The following is a 17,005-nucleotide window of genomic DNA, read 5'->3' on the forward strand; positions in this document are numbered from 1 at the left end:
TTTGTTGGAGAGCAGATAAGATTGACCCTTGAGCTCACTTAATCTGTGTTGTCTCTTGAATGTGTGGATTAAAGTCCTTTTATCAAACAGTTTCTCTGATTTCCTCATTTCTCAATTTGGTTTCACCTGGGCTTGGGATCAGTTGCAGTGATCGAGGCAGTCCAGGGCTTCCTGTAACCTGTCTCTGCTAGGAGCTAATGATGTTAGCACAATGAATGTCGCTGAGACACAGTGGAGGAAGAATCAGACACCCAGATTTCAACATTTCAATGTTCATAGAACCAATTTTGACTACTTCTAAAATAAAGTGATTTCAAATGTTCCATGTTCCATTTTCTGTGAAAATTCAAATTCTAAAAATCTACGAGACAGAGACATCTGGAATGCTTTTCTCTTGATATTGCTGACAGGGAAGTTGGCCAGGACATTGATGGAGGGAAAGAAATCCAGTGATGAGAACACTCAAAGTGAGGGGGAACCTTTGCTCGGAGGTAGAGAAAGTAATAATTACCTCCAATGTAAGAAATACTTGGTGGGCTACCCCTGTCTGGATGGGATTCTCCTTTAAGGATGAATAGTCGATATGGAAGAGAGAACTTCCATACAGCACAAAAAAAATAGGCTCGTGTGGGACAAGTAGAAGGGAGCTGCTAGCTCTGGGATCAGGGCTTGATTACTTAATTGCATGGATCAGAATCGTAATTGGGTTTTCAACACAGAGGTGCCGTGTTTCATGGCAGATGAGGCTGACAGGATGGAAAATGCTCTTACGTGTTTTTCTTTTCTTGATTCAAAAAAGGAGTCTTATGAAATATCTATTTTTTTCTTTATGCAAACGCAATGATCTATTAGTCTAGATGGTGACTATTCTAATATTTGGTGCCACGTTAATGGGAAATTTTCAAATATTACTCAAGACATTTGGCTTTTGTTTTATTCATAGTCTCTTGGCTTCCTAGCGATTTGAATTTGATCCTTACAAAAAAAAATTATAGACATTCTCACCCAAGCATATAAAACTAGCATACGTGAAGCCCAGGAAAGAGTATGATATCCAAATAATAGAACTGTGCTCTTCGTGATCTCCTTGCATAGCTCTGGAAATGTAGTTTAATTTATGTCTTGAAAACTTGATGTTTGAATCTGTTACTAGTGACTGAGAAATCATTCTTATCTGCCAGTGAGTTGAAAGAGCTTCAGCTTGACTCTCAGCAGTAGGAAGTTTAGCATAAAATTCTTTTTAGCTCGTTTGCATTCTTTGGAAGGATGCTTTGTTTTCTTCTGTAAGCATGGGGATTGAAGTTGGGGCATTGCACATGCCCTGAACTGCATAGCCATTCTTTTCCTTTCTCAGTTTGTGGCAGGGCTCACAGTTGCCCAGGATGGCCTAGCACTCAGGCATGTCCCAGGCAGACCTTGCTTTTGTGAGCTCCTCACATTAGCTTCCTTTAGCGCTAGAATCGGAGACCTTGGCTGTCAGGCCCAGTGTTTCTGCAGCCCCTTCCCCCTTTTCTTCTGAGCCTCTGCTCTGCATCTCCCACAAGCACCCTTTGATTGGCATTTGCTTTTTACACTTAGTGCTTTCTTAAAACAAAACAAAACAAAAACAGGTCAGGCTTTTAAGAAGATGCCGAAGAAGTTAAAATATACCAAATCAATGTGATCCTGAAGCCTATTTCAGGCTCTGAGTGTGTGCTCAGGCCCCACCCTGTACAGTCTCACTAACTAGAAATGCACTGTGTTCATAAAGCCCTTTCCGTATTAAGGTATTTCGTTCAAAAGCACACCCTTGAGCTTCGTCAGAAAGTTAGCCACTTGGTTTGAATTCTGGGGTAGAGACTCACATCTGATTCCCATTTCACATGCTTATACTAGAAACATGATAGACTGTTTTTTTAGAAAATTAAATGCAAAAGAAAAAAAGAAAAATATAATGAGTACCAGTGGTCCTCTTACTAACTTTGATAATATCAACTCAAGGCCATTCTTTCATTTATTGCCCCCTTAACTCGGATCATCTTAAAGCCAATATCGTTCTTCATTTTATCACTAAAATTCTTGGATGTATTTCTATAAGAAACATTGCTTTTCACAGTACCATTTTCACATAAAAGTTTGTGGTTATCTCTTTTTACATTCAAATGGACGGATTCCAGACTTCTCCTGCTGCCGACTCTTTCCTTTTGATTTGACCCAGGCTCACAATAGCCCAGACATTATGGTTATCTTTCAATCTCCTGTATTCTTCTCTGTTTTCTCTCCTTTGAAAGCTTGAGTAATTCAGGTTATTTAAAGTTTTGCGAGATGAATTTTGATTATTTGCACTTTGGAGGATTGTTTCTTGAGTTTGGTTTATGTCACCATCCTAGTAAGTCATAGGGGCAAGAGGCCCCAAATTCAAGTTCATTTTTACTGATGAGAAGGTGGGAGAAGACTGCAACCCAACGACAGTGTACACTTTGTGGGAAGTGCATGTCTGTCTGTCATACGGGAGTTGCCAGTGCCTGGATGCCCTGCTCATTCATCAAGTTTTGCCAAGTGGGCTCTTTTCTTTCTGTGATTTCTTCACTTACAGGAGGAACTGACCATCAATTACTTGGCACAACCTATAAGAAAGGCAAGGATTCTGCTGCACGTTTTCATTATATTCACTAGGCACTTACTTCTTTAGCCTTCCCCAAAGGCTACTGATGAGCTCTCCCCCCTCATTTTTTAACTAATTCATGAGATTAGGGGTGTTTCAATTATTTCATTAAAGTTGTAAATTGCCTATCTTTGCCTAGTAAGAACCCATTCAGTTGGCTTCCAGGTCCTATTGCTATGAATCCTGTACTTTAACTCTCTTTTGTCTTGATTTTAATTTATATTTTGTTTGTTTTAATTTTGCTATGATATAAGCTGTTTTCTGCTTCTATTTTGTAGTTCCTGCCAGCCTGGAATAAAACATTCTCTTCAAGAACTCTTGTTTCTTTTTTTGTTTTTAATCAGTTTGTAGAGACTACAATAACGTACAGAGATGGTTACTGTTGGGTTAGTCCTTAGGACTTTTCAGTAAACATAAAATGTACCATTCGTCATACAGATATTTTCTATTTGAAATCAATTATTGATTGTTTTGAATGCTATTTTCATCAAATTTTACATCTACAACTTCTTTTTTCATTCTGAAAATTCAGTTCTCAGGCTTATCTTGACTGTATGTACAACACTAGCTCAGTATAACAATGCCATCATAAATACCATGATTACTGTAATTTATTTTTACTTTTTTGAAAATGCATTCTTTTCTCATCCAATGTATCCTGATTATAATTCCCCTTCCCCCATTTCTCCCAGTACCAGCTCTCCTCCTCTCCCTTTGCCTTCCTTTCTGTCTCTCGTTACAAAAGAACAAACTTCCAAGAGACAACAATTAAACACGACAAAGTAAAATACTATAGGAAGAAACAGTGGCTATCATATTGATGTTGGACACTGTTACCCAACAGGAGGAAAGACAGTCCTCTCAGGAAACACTTTTGTTTCTTTTTGGGGGACAAGGAATGAAACCCAGGACCTCACACATGCTAGACAAGCACTCCACCATTGACTCAGTCTTCCCTGAAAACATTTTAAAGTGGCTTTTATGAAACCAAGGCATCTCCTCAGTGTCAGTCATTCTGTGTTGTTTAAGAACACCATGTCACCCTCTCCATGAGCCTCAAGTGCACCACCATATTTTAATGATCTCTGTGCTGTCATTGGAGGTCAGAAAGCATTACAAAGACTTGCATTGCTCCAGTGTGCTCTGGCAATAGATTGAGGGCAGAAAAACCATCTGTTCCAGTAACCTGATACCCTGGAAGTATACATTCTGTTTTGAAGGAATGAAATTAATTCTACGAGGTCTGTGCACAATAGACTATAATCATGTTCTCCAATGTGCTACTTTAGAAGAGTGTGGTAAACTTGCCATTCATTTTTAAATTGAAGGACGAAGTAAAATAGGACCAGAAGCATTGCCATTTGGAGAGTTTAGTCTAAGAAAATGAAAGATTAAAGAGATCTGTAATGATCAGGCCCGTTCATTCTAGAGAGTGAAAGGGAATTGCGGTGAACAAATCATTGGAACTGGGTGTGCACTCTAATGAGCATTGAGCTCTTTCTGTCCTCCCAGGACTAAAACTAAGAGGTACTGCAGACCGTTCAATAAAGGCATTAATTTAATGTGTAGCAGGATGGAAAATGAAGGAAAGAAACAAATTGTAAAATCCACAGGAAAAGAACAGTAAATTGCTAATGATTTTATTCATTCAACAATTAATTGAACTCCTAGGTTTGGAGTGTGAGTCAGTCTGTTGGAGGCAAATAGGAAAACGTTAAGTTTTGTCCCAGGGTAGACCATGTAGACACTGGTACAACTGATTTTGAAAGCATTTTGATGAAACCATCTTTACCTTAATTGATAGACCCAAATTCCAATGTAGGAATAGGTATTTGTTGCATATTGAAGTTTAAGAACGATATTGGGAATTTCTTTATAGCCAATGAGCCCTTTAAACACACACACACACACACACACACACACACACACACACACACACACACAAGTGCAAAATATGCCTTTTGTAGAACATTGCTTGCAAGGATTGTTTTGAGACATGGTTGCCTCTCATTCTGGTTGATAGTAAACTCACTGTGCCTTTTGACACATGATTCTCCTCCCTCCATCACTTCCCAAGTGCTGGGGTTGTGTATAGATGTTCCCCATCACACTTAGCTTACTTATAAGAACTGTTAATAGGTGCTTAAAAGTCCAGTCATTTGAGATGCACTGATTTGAAGAGTCTGCAGGTTTCTTTATGCAGGTCTTCTCTGACTTCATATCCTTATATCCTTCATGAATTTAAGAGAAGGGTTTGGAAAGCCAGCATTTGTTTCTGTAACCTGATCGTCCAGAGGACATGTTTTATAGGGTGTTATTTTAATTGACATTGAATTGCAAATCATCAGAGATTTCAATCACTTCATTTGGGGAAAGGCAAAAAAGGAGGAGGAATTTATCAACTTGTGTACTCCCAACGACCATGCTTACTTGATCCACAGGATAATGCAAGTCCCCTGGGCCCAGTTCTTTTGGCTATTGATTCATTTTTTAATAAGCTACTGCTCATGGTTGTAAGATAGCTTCTGTCAGCAGTTCCGAGTTCAAATCCAATGAGAAAAAAAAAGTCTCTTTTCTACCTTCTCTCTGATTTCTGTATCTTGTGCTTGCTTTCTCTTTAGTCTTGATGGCCTTGTTAGACAGCTCTGGGACAAGGTGACTTAGAAGAGTTGTACGGGAGAGACTATGTCATCCTGTCCCAACGGTGACCTCCATCCCAACAGAAGTCTGGGGTTCTAGTAGGCATCTTCATGGATGGCCCCAAACAGAGACCACATAGGTGACCAGAATGTATGGTTAGTGAAGTACTTACCCAAGTCAAGTTTGCTGTTGGTTAGCAAAAGACTGACTTGGTTTTTGTTTGACTTGAAGTAGTCTAAACATGACTGCCTCTCCCTACACTGTCTCCCACTCCATCATTCTAGCATAAATTCTATGTTGTGTACACCATGATACCGATCCTTTAGGAAAAGTTTTTTTAAAAAAAAAAAAGAAAGAAAAAAAAACAGGGTCAGAAAAAAAGAGAATTTTAAATGAATATGGGATGGGTTCCCTTATTCCAACATTTTGATGAATTTGAAATCTATAGACATGGTATAAGATTGGTATAATGAACACAAATGTTGTGTTCACCTGTATTTATCAAAGCTATTATTCTTTCTTTGTATATGCCTGTATATGTGTGCAGACAGACAGACAGACACACACACACACACACACACACAAACACACACACGCATTCTCTCTCTTTCTCTTCCCTTTCTCTGTCTCTCTGTCTCTGTTTCTCTTTTTTCCCCCATATAGATTCTGAAAGTATGTAGTAGACATTTCAAAAATTAGATTCTTTATGAATCTAAAATGTCCTCACTTGTAAGAATCAATGTTTTTGTCAAATTTTCTGTCCATATTCAAATTTGGACAATATTCTTTTCAATGAACTGATTCCTTTTGACTCAGACTCTGAGGTCCGTGTTGCCATTGTTGGTGCCCTCTCCCTATCTGCCCTTCCTCTCCGAGTTAGAACTGAGGGGTAATGTGATACAGCCTCTCATAATTGTGTATTCTTTGTCTGGTTTGTTCTTTTGCAACAGAGTCTCATGATGTCATTCTGCCTGGCCCAAAACTCAGATCAATCTTGCTTCTACCTCCTAATGTTGATGATTGTGTTGGAATCAGTTTTAGGTAGAGCACATCTCACTTTGAAGTTTGTTAATGATTTGTTTTAAGACGAGATGAGGAGTTAAATATTTGGGTCACAAAAGCTCACCAAGCATGGATTATATTCTCTTAGTTTTTCATGCCAGGTGGCATGAAGTCAGAAGTCTCAACTTGGTGATGTTAAATTTATTCACCGATTCGTAGATTTCTTCATTATAAAAACCTAGTTTGCTTTATAATTAATAAAGGATCTGAGAAGTGTTATTTTGAGATGTGCAAATAGACTCTTCCTTGCCAACCTTTACCAAGGTGTCGCTTCTAATAATGATTCCTGTCTCCATGAATCATTCTGTCAACTTGCAAGATGATTTTCTAATTCTGTGGTCCCATCTTTACTTTCCTTTCTTTCTAAATACCATGTGAATTCATGGATTCTTTTTAAATGTACTGAGTCATTTCTGACTTTCCTCCTTTTTTGGTTCACAAGTTGTCATGGTTTAAGGAGTAAGACACTGTTCAAGTGGGCTCCTCCATACTCTGGAGAAATCCAATCATAACTTTTAACACTCTATATTTTTCTCTGCTCCCCACTTGAAAATAACTATTTCTCCAATAGGTGGCTTCCTCTGGTTGAGGAATAATAGCACTTAAAAATCCAGACATCACTTGTAAAGGTGTAATTTACTACAAGTCCATTTTTAGTGAGTAAGAGTAATGCAGTCATCATCAGTTTTCAGAGAACAAAGTCCCTCGAACATCAAAATCTCCTGTAGGAAATGTCTTAGATTTCTGTTGCCATGATAAAGACCATTACCAAAGACAACTTAGGGAGGAAAGAGTTTATTTGACTTACCCATCGTGATCGCTGTCTATCACTGAGAGAAGCCAAGACAGGATCTTGAATAGAAACATGGAGGCCAGAACTGAAGCAGAGACCAAGGAGGAGTACTGATTACTCACTTAATTCCCATGACCTGCTTAGTACCTGAGCTGGTACTTCCTACAGTGGCTTGGGTTCTCCCATATCCATCATCACTCAAAAGAAGAAAATGCTCCATAGGCTTCCCTAAAGGCCAATCTGATGCTGATGTTTTCTCAATCAAAGTTCCTTCTCCTCCGGTGACTCTAGCTTGTGTCAAGCTGACAAAATTCAACTAACACAGTGCAGGTAGCATTTACATATGGCCTTCACCATAACCCGTGTACCCATCTATGGATGACTTTATAATTCTCACACAATATAAATGATGTGTGAATAGTTGTTCTGCTTTACTCTTTAGGAGAGAATGGCACAAATGAGTACTATAGCCGTGGTTCTTATCCAGCGTTTCAGATCTGCAGATAGTGTCCGCTAGGGCTGAAGCCGTGAGTTGACTTTAAGTGTCTAGAATTGTGAGCAGCAACTCCAGTTCTAGGCAAGTACCATACATTCTTCCTCGTTCTGCTATTTCATGGTTATTGCCCCTTCCTCTCACCATGCAAACCACAGCTGTCAAGAAAACAAGTAAATCTCTTAGATACACCTTGACTGTAGAATTGGTATGTCAGTGCTACTACCAGTGACATCTCTACTTTAGTAAAATTCAAATTTCCTTTTTTGTCTCTAGAATATATTCCATGAGGTGGTATATTCAGACTCTGTTTCAGAGGTTTAGTTTCTTTTTTCCTCTCCCTGATTATTTAACTAACTTAGTTAATTACTTTCTATTCTGATGAATTTTTCCGTCTTCCCCTCTACATTTATTAATTTCTTTAGAAAGTATATAAAACATGGAGCAAAGGAAAATGGATACTATGTGTATAGTAGTTCTGTTTTTTAACTTTCTTCTTATTTATTCTTTGTGTCTTTACATCATACATCTCTATTCCATTCATTTCCCTGTCTCTTTGTATCTGCCCTCTGCCCTTGCAACACCCCTCAAAATAAAATAAAATAAAATTTAAGGGGAAAAAAGGTGAAAAGAAAAAAAGGCAAAGGAAAAACCAGTCTCATCATGGAATCTGTAGTGTGACCCAGTGAGTCATGCAGCTTGTCCAAACATCTTTATTTGCAAGTGACTCTTTATTTGTAGAGTCATCGGTCTAGTGCGAGGCCTCTGATTTCTGCTAAACTATCAATGCTAGATCCTCATTGGAACTCCACTTGGTTATCCTGCTATTGCCCTGTGTTGTGGAGATTCTGCAGCTGGATCTGCAGGACTGGTCCCTTCCTGTGCACCAGCAGATCTCAGATCGGGTGAATGTTGGGGTGAGGCAACTCATAACTCTGATTCTGGGCCTGGGTAGTTACAGGGTGGGTCAGTCTTCCAGATCTTCCTTGTCCTCACTAACAACTCTCTTTCTTTACCCTGCCTAGTTCACCCCTTGAAGCAATGAGCAAGGGGCGGGGTCCATTCTCCTGTTCTCAGGATTCCCACACCTATTCCTACTGTATTGCCCAAGCATGGTGTAGAGGTTACTCTTTTGAGTGCTACAGCTGATGAGGGGCAAGGACAGCCATCCCACCTGCCTCAGACATTGATGAGCAGGGGGTATGGGGGGAGGGTGTCTTTTCCCTGCCTATGCTATCACATGACAGATGAGTAATGGGGCAGCTGTACCATGCTCACAACTTCAAGGCTGGCTCACCCATACCACCGCCAACAGGAATGGCTCTACTGTGCTGCTCAGGTGAGGTGCAGGGCCTGCTGGTTTATTATGATGATTATGATTATGATTATGATTTATGGGGGCTGTACCCATGCATGTAGCATCCACAGACCCAGAAGAGGTGTCTGATTCCTCCAGAGTTGCAGGTGGTTGTGAGCTGCCTGATGTGAGGTTGAGAACCAACCTCTGTTCTCTGGGAAAGCAGGGTAAGATCTTAAAGCCTTAGCCCAACCTCACTCCCCACCCTCTACCTCACCCTCACATTTCACCCCTTACCCTACATCCTCCACCCCACCACTCCACCACTCCTGGCACCCTTTTTTTTTCACTAGATTAATGGAAATCATCATTCATTACTTTATGGAACTCTTTTTTCTTTCTCAGTGGTAGAATCACTACAACTTCAGTCACTGGACATAATGAACATTTAGATTATTTCCAACATTTTCTTTTTACAAATAACCTCAAGCTGAAACTTGTGCACATCTTTGTGTTGTTGTTGTTGTTGCTGTTGCTGTTAGAGATATGTTTTTGGATAAGATACTAACAGTGGAGTTGTTAAATTAAAAGCCAAAATAAGTACAAGTTTGTCAGACATTGTTCATTCCCCTGGAGTGAGGGCAGAAATAAGACGGCCACCTTCTTCACTTACCTTCCTGCTGTTGATGTTTTGACTAATTCTATGGACTAGTGATAGCACTGCTTTGCCCAACCTTTATTATGTGGAATTGAGATTATTTTCTTTATGTGTGTAAAAGAGAAAATGCTAAAAAGATGAAAGAGTGTCTCAAAAGGATGTCAGTTCCAACTTTAAAGGTATCTGCATATCAAACTTGAAGCAATGTTGATTCTGTCTCTCTCTCTCTCTCTCTCTCTCTCTCTCTCTCTCACACACACACACACACACACAGAGAGAGAGAGAGAGAGAGAGAGAGAGAGAGGGAGGGAGAGAGAGAGCGAGAGAGAGAGACTATGAATTGAATTGATTTTAGCCTTGACTATGCTAGGTAAGCACTTTACCACTGCCCTATGTCCCTATTCCTTTTTGTATTTTTTATTTTGAGACAATGTCAGTAAGTTGTCTAGGATAGCCTTGAATCTGCTCTATATTCTAGGCAGACCTTGAATTGCAATACTCCTGGCTTACCCTCCAGAGTAGCTGGGATTACAGGCCTCTGCCACCAGGTCATGTCAGACCTCGAACAATATATGAACAAAAAGAATAAAAGCTAAAAAGTAATATACTTGACAGCTCAATACTTTTGAAAATGTTTATGAATTCGTAATAATATTTAATAAGGAATGAGTGTAAAGAGATTACACAATTAGTTTTATTTTTCTTGTCAGTTCTAATGAATATTTAATTTAGCATAGAAGTTTAAGCTCATTTATATTTGTATATACGACCAATAAATTTACTTTAGTCTCTTTCATATCGTTCTGTTGTGTGAGTGGTCACCGCCTGACTTACAGTGTCTAACGGTGATACTTGGAAGCACATTACAAATATTTTAGTGCTACAGTGGTGCACAAGCAGTTTGCATGCAGAAATACTCTTTGAATTTTCAAGATCTTTCCTGAGTTTTCTAGGAACTTGAGTCCCAGCTCCTAGGCAGATGCACGGCCACAGGAGAAACACCCGATACTATGCAGTGTGCTTCTGATACACTGGAATGCTCACTACGCTCTCTGCGTTCAATTCATTTGACGTGGACATTTGGAACATGTGATGGACTAGCTGGGGAATAACCTCACTGTAGTGTAGCTTGTATTTAGAAGCTGTATTGACTCTCACTTAAACCCAAAAGAAAACTAGACATGGGATGGAACCTGGACATCTCTGCCTTCATTTTGTATCTACTTCGACATGAGGTCACCTGTTGACAGCTTCTTATAGGTATGTTAGCTGCTCATGGAGTGTCTGTAACACCTAATTCAGTGGTTCTCACCCTTCCTCATGCTACAACCCTTTAATCAATTCCTCATGCTGTGGTGACCCCAACCATAAAATTCTTTTCATTGCTATAGTCGTCACTTTTATAAAGACAGATCTCTCAGACCATCCATCCATCCATCCATCCATCCATCCATCCATGTATCTATATCTATATCTATATATATATATATATATATATATATATCTTCTTAATCACTATCTATATCATCTATATATCTGTTTGATGTGCATCTGTATGTACATCACATGCCATGTGTGCAGGTGCCTTGGAATTAGAGTTAAAAGTCATTTTGAACCACCTAATGAGGGGGCTGGGAACCAAACCTGGCCTTTTATGAGAGCAAGTGCTCTTAACACCTGAGCCATCTCTCCAGCCCTGCAAGAATCACTGCTTTAGACCACCTTGTAGGTAGAGCTAAGAAACTGATAAAAACAGACAACTTCTTTCCTGGGGATGCTTGGTTACACATGACTCTTCCACCTTGATCCAGTTCTTCACCTTTAAATGTAAAGCTCATGCCTGTACCACAAAGAACTTGGGGTCAGTTGGCTCCTTTGTGCACACTGATTCAACCACTTCCACATTCTGTTTCTCTGCACTCAGCATCTGAGCCTAGCATGATAGGACTGCTGGAGCTGGACCTTCTGCCCTAAGCTGTGGTTCTAGAAAGTGGAGAAACATCAATACATGCTTACTTTGTTGGGTGTGCCTCACTGTGTAGTGCATTCCTTGCTCTTCTAAGACTGTGCAGTTTGGTTTTCAGGGAGCCTTGTATATTTTGGTGGTTATACAAAGGATTTCATGTACCTGCAGTTCGTCCTTCTTCATTTAGACATCTGTGTTTGCTTTCTCGACTTTAAATAAATGTTCTCTGGCTCCTACCTGTGGCATAATTTATCTGTTTTACAGTTTCTCTTTTCTTTCATTTTAAATGCATAGTTCATATTTGCCATCACAGATAATGTATCCTTGCTCTTCTGCCACCTGGCTTCCGACTTTGAATCTTAGATTTACTCTGAAATATGTGAAATCTCCAGGAGTGGTCCTTTCACCAGGCTTGAGTAGATGAAGCCCACCCACTGCTTGATGACATAAGAGGAGCTTCTGAGTGCAGTGCATTCTGGGTTTCTATGATGGTCAGTCTGTATAACTTTGAGACTCTCAAGCCTGGTTGTATCTCTGTTTGACCTTTGTTGACAGTAACTTCTTAGTGTTCTTTTCATCTGTTTTTTCGGTTGGTTCCTTGGTCTGGAAACCCAGGGCACATTTTCATTCAGTGTACTGTTTAAAATTAGACATGGGTAAATGCATGAGCATGTGTAACCTCCAGCCCCCATTTTCTCCTTCACTTCCTTTTGATGTCCTGTTACATTGTTTGAATTTTGTTGTAGTCATGTCATTCTTCCATGCTCCTGATTATTCTCTTGGATACTTTGTAATTTAGTGTTTATTCCAAGCATAGTCTACTCATCAGTCTGTTACCAGTGGGTTAGTCAGCTCTAGTCTCCTGTCTTTCTGGTTTTTTTCTAGTCTATATATTTATCTACATTTTTCACTGGACCTGAAGTGCCACATCTGCAAGTTTTTTCCATGTATTACACTGGAGTTTAGGTATAGTTTTGGCATTTTTATTCATTTGTATGTTTTCCAGCAGAATTTTTATCAGCTGCAGTAGTTTGATTCTCTGTATACATGTTCATATAGATATTAGATGAGTATTTGTATACTTTTTTTTCTTACACTGTTAGTGACCCTACTGGGAAATCCTTAGGTCAATCCTTAGGCCCTTGGAAGGGATTGTAGGACCACAACTTTCCTGGATTCCTGTCCTGAGATGTGTTCTTTTGTATGTATGTATGTATGTATGTATATTCCTGCTATTTAAAATGGAGTCCTCACCAGCATCTCTATGTGCTCTATGAACTTTCAGCCATAAAGCTAACATAGCCTTCTTTTAACAAATAAAGTGGGGGTGGCTAGAGAGACTGCATTTGGTTCCTAGCACCTCCATGTGGCTCTCACCCAACTATCACTCAAGTTCCAGGAAATCCAGTATTCTCTTCTGAACTCTGAGCGCACTGCATGTAAGTGGTACGCAGACATCTGTAGGCAAAATACCCAAACACATAAAATCAAAGCAAATTCAAAAGGTGTGTGGGGTGTGTGTGTGTGTGTGTGTGTGTGTGAGAGATCCTTCAAGTGGCCTTTGACTTATTCCTGGTCTGCAAGAAACAATCTAGGCTTTTATTAACCCATTCATCCTCATCATATTTTTATTAGTAGTAGAGGAAGGAAAGAGAATGGGGAAATTAATTATAATTTCAAATGGTAAAAATTATGCCAAAATATAGCTACCCTGAGGTTTGTCATTCTAGTAAAGAAAAAAACGATGAAAATGCTATCCTTCATTCTGCTTGGTACCTACTATAATGCCTAGGACAGGGAGGCAAAATATTTGTTGAAGTAGAAATGCTAATTTAGTGACAAACTTGATGATCATAATGTGAATGGTTCCCTAATGACATGAGAATAAACTAACAGAAAGTGCGTTGCAATTCCACTTAATCTCAGCCCATGTCACGTAAGAACATATATTTTCTGAGGTGTATTAGCTGACACTGAGCTTAATAATAATGCGCTTTCTGTTGAATTTTTCAAAACCTAAACTTGAAAAAATTCATCTTCCTTAAGGTCTGCCACACAACCTGAAGGAGCTGTTTAAAAGAAAGTCATAAGTATAGCCAAACAAATGTGACTGAAGCTGTTTAGATGGTGCATTGAATGATTTAATAAAAGCTGATGTATAACACCATTAGTCGTGATTTTTTTTTCTTCCTGGTAGCCATACTTCATTGTTCCTTGCTCAAAACCTCTGGCTATTGCTCTGCATCTGTTCTCAGAGAAAGCAAACCTTGCCTCAGTCCTTGGGGACAAACTGAATGGTCTGGACGAAGCCAGTCGTGGGACTTTTGCCCCTCGCCAGCTAAACCGAGAGAGGTTCATCAGCGACTAGCTCAGCCAAACAACATTTGTTCATGGGTTTTTATTTTTTCTCACAAGAGAAAAAAACCTTGTATGCCTTCTTTCCTTTAGTGAGGAAAAGAATATTAGAAGCTATGGCAATTATCTTGAAACCAGGAGGCAATGCTCAGAGAATAAAGGGCTAACAACTAAGAGGTGGTGACTGAGAAATCATTCTTAATGATGTCAATCACTTGAAATCTTCCATGTTTTCTGAGTAATAAATACTGTTAATTGAATTTTCTTGCCCTTGCAGCTCAAAACACTTGAAATTAATACAAAGCCCTTTCTAATTTCAAGAATTGACTGGCTAAACTCACCCTTTCAAAGGAAATTTTCTTGTTTGTTGTTTCCTCCTAACACTCTTTAGGGCACAGCTCTGTGTTTTTAGCATTTACTGTCCCCCCCCCCCTTTCTTGTCTTGAAAGCTCCATTCAGTGGAATAAAATGAAAAGGGGGCGTTTTTTTCTACTGGATCACATGAGCAGCCATTTGGGTGCCTGAAACCCCACTTACTTCAGTGTATCATTGCCGGTTTCTGCTCTTGGGAAACCTTTCTGCTAAGTCAGAAGTGGACACCCAGCTGTCCTATAGCAAGATGGTTTCTGCCATGCTTACGGTGCAGTACTTAAATTAGTCACCTTGGAGAGTTTGCTACCAGGGCAGGTAGAGAAGGTGACAGATGCTTGAGAAAACAACCCTAGAGTGTGTGTGCCTGTAGGTGAGTGCAACTGAGGGAAGCTGCTACCCTCCTGGTCCACGTAATTCCGTTAGCATTAGGCCTTTCCTTAGTGAATGAGGACAAACTCTGGTACAGGAGCAGCATTTCATTTTACCCCGGGTTTGCTCCTCTAAGAGTTAGGGTTCCTGCAGAGAAAGTTAAACATCCTTGCCCTCCAGAAGAAGATGCATCACCATATTTAGGGAGCTACTTTCGTGGAATAATTTTCTGTAATAGAAGACACTCTGCCGGTAGCTATTACAGCAGGCTGTTTGCCTTTACTCTTGGAAGCATTCGACTTTTTTTATTAAAAAGGAAATCTTTTAAAATTCTGCTTGGTGGTGTGGGGTAAATGATGACTGCATTTCCTTGTTCAATTCACTTGAGTCTGCAGAGAATCTCACCATGTTAGAGAGGCCATCTTTCCTGTAGAGTCCTTTATTGAGTATAAGATAAGCAGACACATTATGAAATCTAATCGTTTCTGAAGCCTTTGCTTCATGCCATTACAGACATCATCCTGGACATATTATTGGCCTCTCTAGGCAAAATGTTTCATTTTCCGGGCATGGGACTTTGTAGACTTTTTTTCCCAGCTTACATCTGCAGGTGGACAGTGAAAGCAAAGATGTCAGGGAGATTCAAGCAATTATTTTAGCTTGGTCTAGGAGGAGCAATATTGGAGTGGCCTTTTAGTAGCTGTCTGAATCGATTTTTCTTTCTGTCGGCCTGTGCTGATTCTCACTTTGCCCATAAGTAGATTCAGTTTGGGGTCACTCCATCTCAACAACAACAGTACATAGTACACTCTTTATTCCTCCAAGCATTATGTTCTAAAAAATTTCTTCATTTTAAATTTTAATCTGACACTTGCAAATGTGTCTGTATTATCTTGAATAGGAATTGGTCTAGAACCTCAATTTTGCTTCAGCTACACCTCTCAAGACTAGGATTTATTGACTGATGCCTATAAAAGCCACTGTTGAAATTGGAGTGTCTTTGATCGTTGAATACAGGTCAACATAGTAAGAACAGAATTGTAAAGAACACTATAAATTTAATGACACTTTCCTCAACATTTTCCAAGACTGCTTTTTCCTTCATAACTATTGCTACAATCTCCAATGACATGTATGTTCATTTATTTTCTTATTTATTTTTAATATGTTCTACTTTGAGCATGAAATTTGCAAAGGCTAGGCCTTGTGTGTTTTCACTACCTCTTATAAACTCCTAATCAAGCCTTGGCTGGAAAATAAAACAGACATCCACACATTTATGAGCAACATAATATCCAAACATATATCCAAACATTTATGAGCAAATAAATGTTTGACAGTTCAAGGGGATAGACTTTCACGCAGCTTCCATTCCCCTCGTGTTTAGGGAATAAAAGCATTATTTGATAGGTAAATCGATGATTTTCAACTTTACGTTGATTGACCTCATGATGTTGCAAAGGCAGTGTGCACCCTGGAGAAGCCAGAACTCTAAGTTTGAATTCTGTGGTTTCCTGGACTAGCAGTCACTGCTCTAGAGGTGGTGGGACTTGGGACAATGGACCCAATAAATGAGGTGGACTAAAGACTCATGCAAAAGCTGCTTTATTCAGAGCTTCAGACAATTTATACTCTGAAGGTTAAAAACGGTCGCATGAACTAAGTTGTCGTGAGCTCAGAGTATATCCAGTCACAGGGACAAGCCACTCATTTTTTCCATAGACACATATAAAGGATACTTTAAATATTTAATTGAAAAACAATATTTGTTTAAAAAGCAAGCAATGACTAGTAATCTGAGGTAAACTGATACCTATCCGCTCTACCTGCTCCACCTAGGGGGAGCAAGAAATCCGAGTCTAAGAACGAGTCCTCGTTTTTGTAGGAACTGAGGTTACAAGACTCTTGTCTTGTTTCCTTGGAATATATTCACAAGCACTTAGAATTCTCATCACACAACTCCACTCCTCAACCCATGTTTGGATAAGATTGCTCAAGAGGATGCTTTCTAGAATACGTTGAACTACAGCAACCACATGGTCACAAGGACCAGCAACCGACTTAGTTTGCGTTGTTAAACTATGATGTCTGGTAGATCTGATATGACCACTGCCTCTTTAGTGATATACTATGGTTATTGATATGAAATTCTTTTACAAAGTGAGGAGTATCTGTGTGTCCTTCAGAAGGCCCTGTAGGTAGTACATCTGTAATGAACGCGCGCTAATAACAGAACCATACACATAGGATAGAGAATTCTTCAAGTCTGTGACTGAAAACTGCTAGTTTAAATGTCACTCGCACAATCAGAGATCTGTCACCCCAGCTGACATCCATTGTAACTTCATGGGCAGTC

At 39.5% G+C, this 17,005-nt stretch overlaps 1 protein-coding gene across 4 annotated transcripts in view; it reads left to right on the forward strand.

Moving 5' to 3' along the window:
• The window catches only part of Pcsk5 (proprotein convertase subtilisin/kexin type 5), a 417,375-nt gene that overhangs the window by 103,975 nt on the left and 296,395 nt on the right, over positions 1-17,005 (forward strand). The window lies entirely within an intron of this gene.

Source organism: Myodes glareolus, chromosome 7 (assembly GCF_982192425.1).
Source record: "Myodes glareolus chromosome 7, mMyoGla1.1, whole genome shotgun sequence".
Taxonomy (NCBI): Eukaryota; Metazoa; Chordata; class Mammalia; order Rodentia; family Cricetidae; genus Myodes; species Myodes glareolus.